The sequence below is a fragment of the Haliotis asinina genome, chromosome 8, assembly GCF_037392515.1.
Source record: "Haliotis asinina isolate JCU_RB_2024 chromosome 8, JCU_Hal_asi_v2, whole genome shotgun sequence".
NCBI lineage: Eukaryota > Metazoa > Mollusca > Gastropoda > Lepetellida > Haliotidae > Haliotis > Haliotis asinina.
Window position 1 is genome coordinate 51,879,939 of NC_090287.1, and position 13,308 is coordinate 51,893,246.

Genomic DNA, 13,308 nt, shown 5'->3' on the forward strand with positions numbered 1-13,308 from the left:
TTGATCCGTGTAGGGGGGGGGGGGGGGAGGAGAAGGGGGAAGGAAGCGCGCATCTAGGCACAGGGCGAGATGAAGAAAAAGCTCGATAATATCCATCCGGACATCGAAACATGACGCAAGACTCTGCCTGTGGTAGGTAGGTAGCCGTTCGCATTCGGGGAATAATGCAAGCTTTCTAGCACGCTGTAAGTGACAAAGGTCGCGGACTGTCGTCCTTGGTTAAGACTGCATCGATGAGGACAAACGGATGCACTGAATAAGTAATACGATCTCAAGGCATCCTCGCACTTCTTCCAGGATCTGAATATCTCCTCTCCAAAACTTCTTTGTATTTATCACTGTCGGAGTGTCTCAAGACCGTGAGTGTTTTGATGTGTTAGTGTTCACAATTGTGGATTTGAGAAATTCAGAAAATAATCCATAACGTGAGTGTACCATGGGACGTAACTTGCGTTGTAAAATATTTATTCCGTTGTTGCAAATGCCGTGTTTGACAAGGAAAATAATGACAGCTGTGAATGAGAGATATTGCTATCGTTCCACCCACTTCTGTGGAAGTACTGTCATCAAAGTGTAAAACGAGATGATACATCACCGATAACACGAAAGGTTACATGTGTACCGTGGGTGTGATGTTATTTGTATTTACTGGGAGTTATTAACGAATGTGTATACAAGGTGAGCCAGATCAATGAAGTTAACCAGCGTGAATCTGAAGAATACACATTGGGATGGGCATGTTGAAGTGGAGGGTAGGCGATAGCGTTACAAATAGAACAGTTGCAAAATATGGTTTTGTCCTCGTCTAAACAAACGTATTTGGAAACCATAACAGTTTAGGACGCCTCTCTGCTCATTCATTGGACTAGCGGTGTCTTGTAAACTTTGAGCTTTTTGAAACGAGTGTCTGGGACATTGTCAAAAGATCCCAGCTGATTTCGTTCTGATATAAATCAACCAGCAAGGGTATCAGTCATAAATCCTTTCAGCCCCTACTGCTCTGTGGAACTGCAGATTACGTCATCCAATCTGGTTCTTCATGACGGTAAAGCACAAGCTCTGGTCAAGATGTCTCTGTGTCCGAAGACAGGCAAATATGAATACCATTTGTTTAATTCAGGCAGTTGAAATATGCTGAATGATTCTTCCTTTTATTAAGGCGCGGTGTTTGTATACTGTTTCATTCACATGTTCACTGATACTGTTATTAGAGCAGGGGAAGTGAAGACGCGAGTTTTATGAACTGAATATATAGGAAGAGGAGGTCATGCCATGCTTAATTGATGTCTTTCAGGTGGATTTGCATGCCACAACAAATGAGGTCTCTCGGTTTTCTGTAGGATTAATATAATATCATACAATTAGTTCAGTCTTGATTTCATAAACGGCTCTATGTTTAGATGTCTGACCGTGTGTTGCAGCCATGTTCAGATTTGCACACATGTATACGGGTTGGGCGTGAAGTGTACTGCGCTAGAAGATTACTGCTGAATTCAGAAATAAGATGACCCTGTCACTAAGTCGTAGCGCCTGATATACATCATAAAACCCATCCTATCTCTCCAGACGGGAAGGCACCAGGCTATCATAATGGCACGGGATCTGCTGGGGTAGAGTGACTTAAGCACTCCCTTGCTACTCATGAGATTACCATCTATCCCCCAGCCACCTAGCAACACAATTACTGCTTCATGCACCCCCGCAAGTCGACCTAGGAGTCATGACATATTAAGACTTCTTTGACGCTCACTTGGGCATTTCGTTGGTGACTTCATTTTGGCTTAGCAACCAGCACGGTCTCTGTGTGAACTCCGTACATGCTTTCACACACAGCAAGCTAACAACCATATATAACTCCCGTTCATAGTGACTTATGCACTTCTCCCGATGACTGCACAACCAGCGTCCCATGGTATTCAGGTTCCTAGCAACCGCCATGTTGGTTTATGCACTCCAACCGCTGAGCAACCACTATGTTCTCAAGAGACACGATGTTTCATCGCGATAATTTGTTTAAAATCGATGCGGACTATTGCATTGGTGCTAGTGGGTCTGGCAGCGACCCCCTTGGGCGCTCCGGCAACAACCGCCTGACTATAATTGCTGTGTACGTTGTGTTTGTATGGACAAGAATGATCAATATGCGATAGCCAGGCGTGCATTGTTTAACTTGGAACAGAGAATCATGACTCAGTTCACAGCGCGGGCCACGGGACGAGCAGGTAGCTGAAACCTATGATCCTAGCTCGTTCGTGTAGAGGAACTTCACGCTCTCATATCGTCAGCTTCAGGTTGAGCTGCAGATGGATTTTCAACGCGTGTCGAAACGGCTAAATTCCGACAGTGGTTGTGCAACGAGATCCAATGACAATGCAGTGAATCCCAGAATATCCTCATCTGTTAAACAGGTGACGTCATGGTCGATGTAGGTGTGCTGAGGCCTATGCCACGGAGCTTCACACAGGTTCGCTGTTACGTCCATCGCAATTGGACAGATGTTGAAGCATATCATTATCAACCTCGTTAGCAGCCATTCCTGCAAAATCTTGACATACCGTCGTAATGTCACATTAACTCTTAATACAGAATAAATAAATTACGTATCCTATGCATGTCGTGTGATTACTGATGCACAGTAAATCTTGGGCCCATCCATCAGAAAAAGGTTTGGAGAGCAAGGTTGGAAACAATGACTCCGGTGCATCATGAACACCACTGAAGAGTTGCTGTTCATGAAAGTATTTGCAAGGGTATAATGGAGAGCTTACCCCTTGGTTCACCCATATTTCTGGGTTTGTCAGCTCGTGGTTTTCACCAAAGTACCGTAAGATAACGAACTGCATCACTTCGGGATTCCATCCCACTACCATCTACAATCCTGAAAACTGCGTTCAACTAAATTTAGTCACCGAGAATTTATGTTGACAACTCACACATATGGTTTGCTCATTATAATGCCCAGGGATACATTAATATTATGTACATTTTGCTGACAATAAAATTAATACATTGCGGCGTCAGGGCGTGACATTAATGTTATCAAGTAATAACACATTTTCATTGTACAGTCGGGTTCTGTTTCGTATTTTATAGTCACCGTCTACTTATGGAATGTACACACTATACACGTTGACAAAGTGCATCTGTACTGTTGTGAGTCATCAGCTACATATATTACACCGAAATGACCGACTGGAGATTTTCCGATCTGTCTGATGTTTAGCGCAGTGAATGGGATCCCTACCGGATTAAAACACCTTCTGGGTAAGTCATAGATGCAATAGTGTAAGGATGTCAGGGGGAAAAGGAATGTATTAAAATCTTCAGTATCGTGCAAAAAATGTATGATGAAGTCACGTGTTCGAAAAGTCGTCTGCTCTTTGTGTCGTCTGCTCTTTCTGTCGTCTGCTTCTGTGACCCGTCAGAAGACATTCTGACACTTAAGCTGGTACATTTGGCAAAAATGTGTTGTTTGCGAGTTGAGGAATAGCAATCCAGACGGGTTTTCTTTCTGTTTATTTGTATTTTGATTTATTTAGTATTGAGTGACAAATAATAAACGCCTAACGTTGGTATACTGATTTGGGCGCTTCTGGAGACAACAGACAAAGATGATGATGTTTGAAAACTGAATATGCATGGTATTCGCCACCCAAGTTACCTTGCGTAATACTTTTCCCAACGACAAATACCTTGGCCTATGTAATGTAACGACAGAGCCCGTTAAACATTGAAATTCGTTTCTTTAACAGAGTTCCCGGCTGTACTTCATTTTGGGAGTGTAAACTTGGTAAGCGTGCCTCTGAATCTTCATAGCTTCACAGATATATGACGTCGGTCTGACGTCGAGTCTGGTCCACACATCATGAGCACCCGTCTACCTATCTACATGCATCAACCAAGTAAGCGATTCAGACCGCCCGATCTCGGTAGTCGCCTTTTATGACAAACATTGGCTACTTAAGATTGACTCTAAACAGCATCTTCTCTTGCTCTGAACAGCAAAACAGTTGAAGAAAAGAAATTGTCATCCAAAACTGTGTTCCACGGAAGATATCGCTTGTGTGAGATCAGACGATATCTCCTAGGAGATATCGCTTTGACAGCAGATTTTGCACAATGCCCTGACAATGCTATGACGTCATGAAGTTGATGACGTCACAATGCTATGACATCTTTGCACTGCAAATCTAATGCCAATGCTATGTTCAGAGATGTACATTTCTCATTGAAAATTATTGAAGAATGATTTTGGATGATAAATAGAATCTCTACGGGAGCGTATTAGGGCTACGGTGAAACGTTTTTTTTAGTCTTATTATCTCCTACGTATGACTTACTATCTCCTACGTAAGACTTCTTATCACCTTCGTAGGACTTACTATCTCCTACGTTTTGGAGATCTCGTGATCGCAGAGGCGTATTAATATAGACAGAACACCATTATCAGGAGTGACACCATCCTGCATACAGCTTAGGACTTACAACTGAGGTAACCGCCATTTTTGGGTTTCATCAAGAGGACCACGGTAAGGCTCGTAAACATACAATACCATCTATTAATACCAAAACCTTAAATGTTTCAAAGTGACCAAGGTAAATTTAACTTAAATATTGATGAATTTCAACCACGAAAGTAGTCGACGTGGTTTGATCACGTGGTAACCAATCACGGACCTCGAAATCGATCTGACACCCATGCGTGATATTGGTTATCTCAAATCATATTTACTGTAACTTACAAAACTTCAAAGTGTTTTTTTGTACTCATTTAAGGGAGAGATTTCACGCATCAAAGGATATAATTATTTTTCCCCAACATCCGGGTTACAACTGATCTTCAGTAACCCATGGTTGCCGTAAGAGGCGACTTACGGGATGTGGAGTCAGGGGATGTGGAGTCAGGGGATGTGGAGTCAGGCTCACTGACCTGGTTGACACATGTCGTCGTACCCCGATGGCATAGATCGATGCTCATGCTGTTGATCACTGGACTGACTGATCCAGACTCGATTATTTACAGACCACCGCCATAGAGCTGGAATGTTAGATTATCAATCACATTGTGCGTTTTAATGGCATAATTGTTATTCGGTTCACATGCTGAGGGCGCAAGAACTCTGAAGTGTAGTGTCGTATAAAGAATAAAAGTGGTTATCCATATACATGCATTCATAAGTATTAGTTCAATCAGAAATCAGAGTGACAACAATCTTTCAGTTATCAATACTGTCTGTCCAAAGCAACCTTCATTCCACGATGGCGACTGTGCTCTGATGTGATGTACAAACTGTCGTTACAAAAGTACAAAACAACTAGATTCTCTTGTCATCAGTATTATTCATTATGATTCTGAGGTAGCCTTGTGGCTGAAGCGTTCGGTTGTCACGAAGATCCGGATTCGATTTCCCACATGGCCACAATGTGTGAAGCCCAATTTTGGCATCCCCCGACGTGATATTGCTGGAATATTACTAAAAACAAGGTAAAATCAAACTCACTCACTCGTTATGGTTCTGTTATAAACTTAACCAACAATCTTAATCACCGACATTTCTATGTATGCAAATCTTCATTTGCTTCTACTTTATTTGAAACCAAAAAGTTGTAGATCTCTGAAGACATCTGCATGAAAATACACGCTATAAATTCAAACCAAGCCAAGGCGACAATGTAAAGTCTCCTTTTGCACACTGACATTATGCTGCCATATAGAGTGTCTGTTATAGATGTAAAATTCTGTAACATCCTTTTTGCACAGACAAACAAATACGTGACCTTCACCTTCAGACAAGTAAAACGAGCAGACGACATGGTTCCAGCGGAGATGACTAATACGCGAACCTTAACGCTAATAATGGGCGATTACTGGAATGGCACTTCACAACATCCCGCTGAATTCTGTATTCCATCATTAGAACATTCGAGACGTTTGTTAGTAACGTAGATGGCGGTGCATACAATACCACCGGGTCATGTTTGTATAATCTTTTTTTGACATGACAACAGGTAATCTGTCACGGTGCATCCTTAACTATGGACATAGAAAAGAATCGGGTGCTCTTTAACTTTATTTTGATAAGTATGTTCTTTAGGGACCGTTCAGAATTTATGGTCACCTATATATTTCTGTGGATGTAGTTGGGTTATCAATTGCGTACGCATGTACAGGGGGTCAGCAATTTTATACATAGAAATATTGTTTACAATGATGCCCTAAATAACGTACAGTCCCTTAGAAAAAATAATATGAAAAGTTCTGTCAGGAAAATTTTCGAGAAAGAACATGATTTATTGTTCACTTGAGGTAGCAGAAGAATGAATATAGAGCACCTGATGGATCTGTCGGGGATTTTTCACTGATCTGTTAATTTGATTTTGGTCACTATTTGACTTTAACGTCCGATCTAATCACTTTCTATGAAGATGAGTTTTTGCGTTGGTGTAATGGTGAATACAAATATGTAAGTTAGAATATTATATAAACACCTTGGTGTCGACCTTTGAAGAGTCGAACATACCGTTGTCTCGATGTACAAGTTTGGTCCCTGAATATTCCTTCCTTCATCAAATGTCAGTTATATCGAACCTAGGATAATTCGAACTATTTACTGGACCCTTTCAACTTTAACACGGTGGCATTTCATTTATTTGAAAACCCAAGAACACTGTCTCAGAGGTCGCTGGTGGTATATGTAGCTTCAGTGAAATGGTTCGAGTTAGGGTGTTTGTGTGACAATGATGGAACCTTGGATTCGAACCCATAAGATGGTTCCATCTTACCGCCATACACCTTAGTCGCCATTAACAGGGATATTTTACAAGGTAGGTTAACGACGAAGAAAATTCGAATGGTATGATAATATTCGAATCCTTGTGTTTCAAATTATACCACAAGGTTAGTACTCCCCCTTTGCGTAAAGTATAAAACCCGCATCTCACACGAGAGAGTGAATTTAGTTTTACGCTGCACTCAGCATTATTCCAGCTATATGGCGGCGGTCTGTAAATAATCGAGTCTGGACCAGACAATCCAGTGATCAACAGCATGAGCATCGATCTACGCAACTGGGAACCGATGACATGTGTCAACCAAGTCAGCGCGCCTGACCACCCGATCCCGTTAGTCACCTCTTAGGACCAGCCTAGTCGCCTTTTGTGGCAAGTATGGGTTGCTGAAGGCCTATTCTACCCCGGAACTTCACGGGTTGCATTTCACACGAAGCTAACAAAACAATGATATAACTAAATAACTGTTTAATAAATAATTACTATCGAAGGCGCCATTAAGACAATGTCACTCACTCGACACGTTTCTTTAGTATTTCTTATTATATTACTTGCTTTAATGCTACATTTGACAGTAGATATTTTTCAGGGGCACGTGAATATCACGTCAATTGCAGTCAGTAGGCTCGTTTTGGATGCACGCACATGCACCTAAATGCGTATAAAGGCATATTGATATGCACATTATGATTTGCCAAACCACCAAGTCGCAATGAAACAAGAGACTGCAACTCGTATAGTTTACACGTAGGAGGCGGTAATTACGCTCGCGACTCGTAACCTACATCGCCTCCCTTGACTCAATTAGTACTGCAATCTAACAATGTTACTATTGCGCATGCGCGTATAATACAGATGTGTAATTAGTGAACAATCAGCTTCATTTGCACACAGTTACGATGAGACGGTGGCCTTTAAAGTCACACATGGTTCAAAGTGAAACCATTTCATTTTTGAAACTGAATCTAATTTAGGGCCTTATTGAAACTAACTGTAGCCCCACATGTGAATAGATAATATTTTTGTCACTGTGGCAGTCCACACTTGAGTTGTTCCAAGTGATACATACACGTTTTCGGGGCCATCACGAGACTAACATAGGCCCTCATGATGGATGAATATCATGAGTCAACTCCAATGACCCGATGATGTGTTAGGCTTACTTTCGTGTGGTTTTATTTGCATTAAACAGAAAGAAACAGCTGCATATTTGTCAAGAAATGAAACACTCGTTGATTGTTCACAATTGTGTGTTATACTAGTATATAGAGAGTGTTCAGTGTGTTCAACAAATTCTACAAATGCGATTAGCTGCAAGGCTGAAATATCTGTTTTACTTCATGAACTGCCCAAATTCTCTTTGAATAGCACGAATAGCTCACACTTAAGAAGTGTTGAATCTAACGTTGTTGACTGAAATGTAACCTTGAACCAGATTAAAATTTTAATAATTTCATTTTGATTTACGAAAATCAAGTACATAATATTGATTTCATTCAGTCCAATGGATGACATATTAACTATAACCCCAAGTCGAATGTAACACATATTTCATTCATTGCGCTTGTTATATACATGTATATATATATCAAAATGTATGTATCTCTCACGCTTTGTGGATCTGGAATCCATACTTTCAAGCACAAACATGATATCAATATAACATGTGTATACAGTTATCACATCGATTAAAGACAGCATTTCACAGATATCGAACGACGAAGCCGTTTGAATCTTTCGACCACAAACCATAAAAAATCAGATAACGATTTATGTGTATTCATACGTGAAAATGTGCCCTGCAGTAAATAAAACTTTATATGCAAATTAACAGTTGTGGAGAAAACGCCTCCATTAAAATTGTCCAAAATCTGACAACACATTGAATTGCCAAATTAACAATGTTTCAATAATAATTATTTTAACACAAGAATAATCGAAGTCCAACATGTCAGATATCAACATGTGTAAATGCAAGGCCTGATTGATTTGTGTCAGTCCTGACTGATGATTGACAGAAATGAGCCTCCTATTGATTCTCGTATAATATGAGTGAAGCCAATTACATTCCGCAAGATCATCCCAAGTAGCTGTATTGCAGGTCGCACCTGTCTCGCTGGATGTTCACGCAGGTGAACCTGCGTCAGCACAGGTGTGATACAGGTAATATGGACGACCCATTGTACGTTTACGCATGTGAGTGATCACGGATGAAAAATATGAATAACTTCAACTTAACCTTTTGTGTTCACAGTGTTAACCCCGAAGGTGGCTTTCATGTCGAAGTTTAAACAATCCATACTGTCAAGTCATTGTTAATACAGAATTTCCTGTCAGTGTACACGGGGTGTCTGGATTATAAGCATATCAGTTTGAGGGGCCTTAACTACAATTGTTTAAAATCAGTTAGTGACGTCATATTCATTTAGTTGATTTTAATTATCAATACCATCATAAAATTCACGTTAATTAGGCACACCCTCCGATAATCATAAAAATGCCTGACTAATATAATCACATGTGAAATATATGACTATATATTTAATTAATGGTTCCTTTCATTGAATTCATATACACTGACGGTGTCTTATAACGAAATATCAAAACACTTCATTAGTATAAGAAGAAATAACACCGAACCTATTTCTCTCATTTAGCAAATAGCAAACTGTATTACAACATCACCGCTGAACAAATTCTAAATATCAATTTGGAATAATACCGAGCATACAAGCGTGTTTAGTTTTGACCGTTGACATCTAGGGTTCAATTCCGGTGTTCATGCTAAGTTGGCGGAAGTGGAAGTCCTCCCAGTAATATTTCAACATAAATAGTGTCTTTTTATTATCGTGATAGCACAGTATTGCCTTCTTTCCAAATTGCAGAAAGACGAGTAACCGTATGGTTTCATGAGATCACACATCAACCCGGAAACGTCATTTCAAGTTTTAGATTCGTCGCCCAAGCAGCTTTAGATTTCCGAAGTAAAACAGCTGTCCAGATGGCACGAATCACGAACCGTGAAATATATAAATAATATATTAAATATTACAAATGCCCCGTGTAACATCTTTGTGTTCTTGGTGATGTTTCAAGGACGTGGAAGGATTAGAGGAACAAAGGTTCAGTGTGATGCTATTTCGCGCTGCGCTTCGATGTTGCCGACTGTCTGGTTTGTACGTACTGCTTGCACAGAATGGCGCTGTTCCATTACATAGATACATGGTGTGTGCAAGCAGGCCCGATCAATACAGGGTTTTGTCTGAACATTGTGGTTAAGAGTACCAGTATCCCTACTGATGTCACTTATATTCCGAATGGGACAGAGCCCTCCCCGCTGAAGGTCGACCTCGTGTGTTTCACGAAAGAAGTGCTTTAACTTCTCTGTGCGAGATCGTCCTTTAGGGAAACATCTTAAACGCGAGTTAGTGATGCAGGATCCGCACCACCGATCCTGTCCATATCCCGTTTCATCCCATCAAAGCACATCGGTCAGTCCATTAGACAGTCCACGTGGCGGATGCCTGCATAAACCGTCCATGTCTAACCAAAGCTTCAGGGCTTGGCCAGTCGGTCTTGTATACACTTATTCGTTGCTGGACCAGGAACAGGAACTCCAAGGAGGAGCTCCACCTCCCTCCAAACCTCCAGAGACCTTGGTCTCTTAACAGAGTTTGGTCGAAGATGAGTGTATGAATTATGAAACACTGCATCTGTGATGATGAAGGCTGAGGGCTTGTTTCAATCACTTGTTAGGTCACGTGAATTTGTGTGACTCTTCAACAATTACCCCTGCCCATGAGCTCGGGATCACCCCTTCATCTCTGTATAAGTTAACCGCTTCCTTTCATCTACCGGAAGTTAGAAGGTTCTAGTAGAAATTCAGGATATGTAAACCGAGTGGTTATTTCTGCATGGAGCAATAATACACAATCTAGTTCGTATATGGAAGTCACAAAAAATCAGACACTCTCGCATATAGAAACACAGTGCATCTTGCGTCTAATAAGGAGTCATAATTAGCAACTCTATACTGTAAATTGGTGCGTGGTGCGGCTCAGTGTGTTATATAATCACCAGCACAGATGTAGCTATCATTTGAACATATGCTACGGTGAAATTTGTGAAGGGACAATCACTTACCTGTCGCCGAATTAGTCTATAGCCAAGCGAATACACAATGCGAGCGATCACAGCCCATGCACTGTTCACTGTACACCGTTGCTGTCATTCAGCCGCCATTTTGTCTCTCGCTGCCTCCATGACTCGTTTCGATGTATTGGACGAAATTCCGCATTCACAGCCCAAACTCGAGGCTTTGGTGACACAGGTGTGGGAGAACGGGTAGCTCGTACCCCAGAAACCGCACGGCAGGAAGCCTCCTGAACACTACACCGACCTGTAGATGGTAACAAGCTCTTCCAGCAGTGAGACAGGCTCGCAGAATGTGAAATCTAGCTCCTGGTGGACTTCCAGCATATAAAATGAGAAAATTATTGATTTTTCGCTTCGGCGCTCTGACGATGGAACAAGTGTAACAGATTATTTAGAAAAACACGCGGTTATACGGAAATTTCCGATATTTGGAGTCGTAGCTATGATATTCGTTATCACCTGAACTGTCGCTGAACAGACACCGAGGTTGAGTTAGATCACCGTTGCGGCACGGGGGGCCGAAACAGAAACGTGGCGCCACCCGGGTTATATTCATTCAACCTAGCTAGCTATAGGTGACACCGTCCGGCGTCAGTCCTTATGTGGGTCCACAGCCCAATACAGTTTGTGAACGTTGCCAGTTTCCTCTGTTAAGTCATCCTACTGTCCTTGAACAGCGGAATGCGGCGCGTGTGCAGACGTTGAGATGAACGCGACTCCGAGAAAAGTTCGCTTGTTTCCACAGACCCGGATGTGCAGTGAGAAAGAGGCCAAATGATATATTCATGTCGTTCAGCTGGCGGTAGGATTGATCATAATGCATAGACTCCGTCCATAGTTAAACTTGAATGGACGATTAGGCCTTGTGATTTTCAACCGACCCCTAGCTCGTCAAATGATCCCTGTAACAAATTGTCCCATTAGCGTCTGCAATTATATTCCTAGCCATTCAGCATTGGCAGAGGCCATGCCGTCGGCTTGTCAGCTGCCGTGTGACTTGTTGTCAAAGGATGCTGATGATGTAATGCTGCTGTGACGCCATTCATGCGATACAATCCACTAATCACTCCGCATCTGTTCCCGTACAACTGGATCGAATGCCAATAAAAGTTTGGCGACGACTGGGAGACATGGCAAGCTCTCAGCACTTTCTTGAATTCTTCATTTTCAAATTTCGTACATAAGATTGTCACTTTTCTGATTTTGTGAACTTTTAAAACAGGAGAAAAATATTTTTATTTGTTTGCAAAAAAACAAAAAACAACAACAACAACAACAACAAAAAACCCCAAACAAACAAACAAACCTACAAAACAACAAAATAGCCGATGATAGATACTGTTGGGATGGAGAGTCATCATATTATTAATATTTTATGTGTGAGTGCCAGTACCCCTCCCTACCGTGGGGACAATACATCCCCGTGACGTATGAACGGGCTGTAACGGTACTCACTTTATGACAGTATACAGGTAAACCTCCATAGAAATGTCGGGGCGGCAGGGTAGCATAGTGGTCAAAAACACCCAGACGTCACACCGAAGGCTCGGGATCGATCCATTCCCCACATGGGTACAATGTGTGGACCCCATTTCTGTTTACTCATTGCGTCCTCCACGTGTATCACACGGAAGCGATCGTGCAGAAATTAGCATTCGGAATGGTTCGAGGTTTTGAGGTAAAGGCTCAAACTGTATGTGCGAATGATAACTTTCGCGATTTAGTAAACTATGTTCTGACTGGTCACTCCAAAAGGTTATCTGACGCGACCTTCTACTAGGGTTTGTTAGGCTCTGTGTAGCTGTGTAACCAATAATACTGAACCTATATTTACTTAGACTGGGTCTTCAGCGTGACGAGCGACCGCTTTACATCATGCAATACAGTTAACCGTACCGAGCTGTCCTGTTGGTATGTTCCAGGCGAAAAGCCTATTACGAACTCTGCATATTACGAAACAAAGCCAATCGTCCCTTGTATTCGTTGGCGGTTGCTAATAGTAGTATAAGTATAGTTGGAAAATGTGTTCACCTCACTCACTCGATTACTCTCTACCCTCGCCTGGGATAAGTGGACTACGAAATAACAAATGTTTTCATGATGTTATCTTTCACGATTATCTCATTTCTGTATTGCAGTATGTTTGTATCCCACCACGACGTAGGTAACTTATAAGGAAAGAATTAGTGAGTGAGTGAGTGAGTTAATATTTAACGTCACATCGCCAGTATTGCAGCCATATTGTGACGAGAGCATTCTTAAAAATGGAATCTATGCATATGATAAAAACCTGCCGACGAAGGACAGTAAAACAACTAGAATATCACAATGAGAAATAAAACTAGCGTGAAAAGTTAAAACTAA

The 13,308-nt window shown here is 41.5% G+C and overlaps 1 protein-coding gene across 3 annotated transcripts in view; it reads right to left on the minus strand.

Moving 5' to 3' along the window:
* LOC137293824 (sodium channel protein para-like) overlaps window positions 1–11,703 on the minus strand; it is a 95,793-nt gene extending 84,090 nt beyond the window's left edge. For all 3 annotated transcript variants that reach the window (XM_067824584.1, XM_067824583.1, XM_067824582.1), the window contains exon 1: window positions 10,933–11,703. The gene's annotated coding sequence lies outside the window, so the exon portion shown is untranslated. The remainder of the gene's footprint in view (window positions 1–10,932) is intronic.
* Between the last annotated feature and the right edge of the window lie 1,605 nt (window positions 11,704–13,308).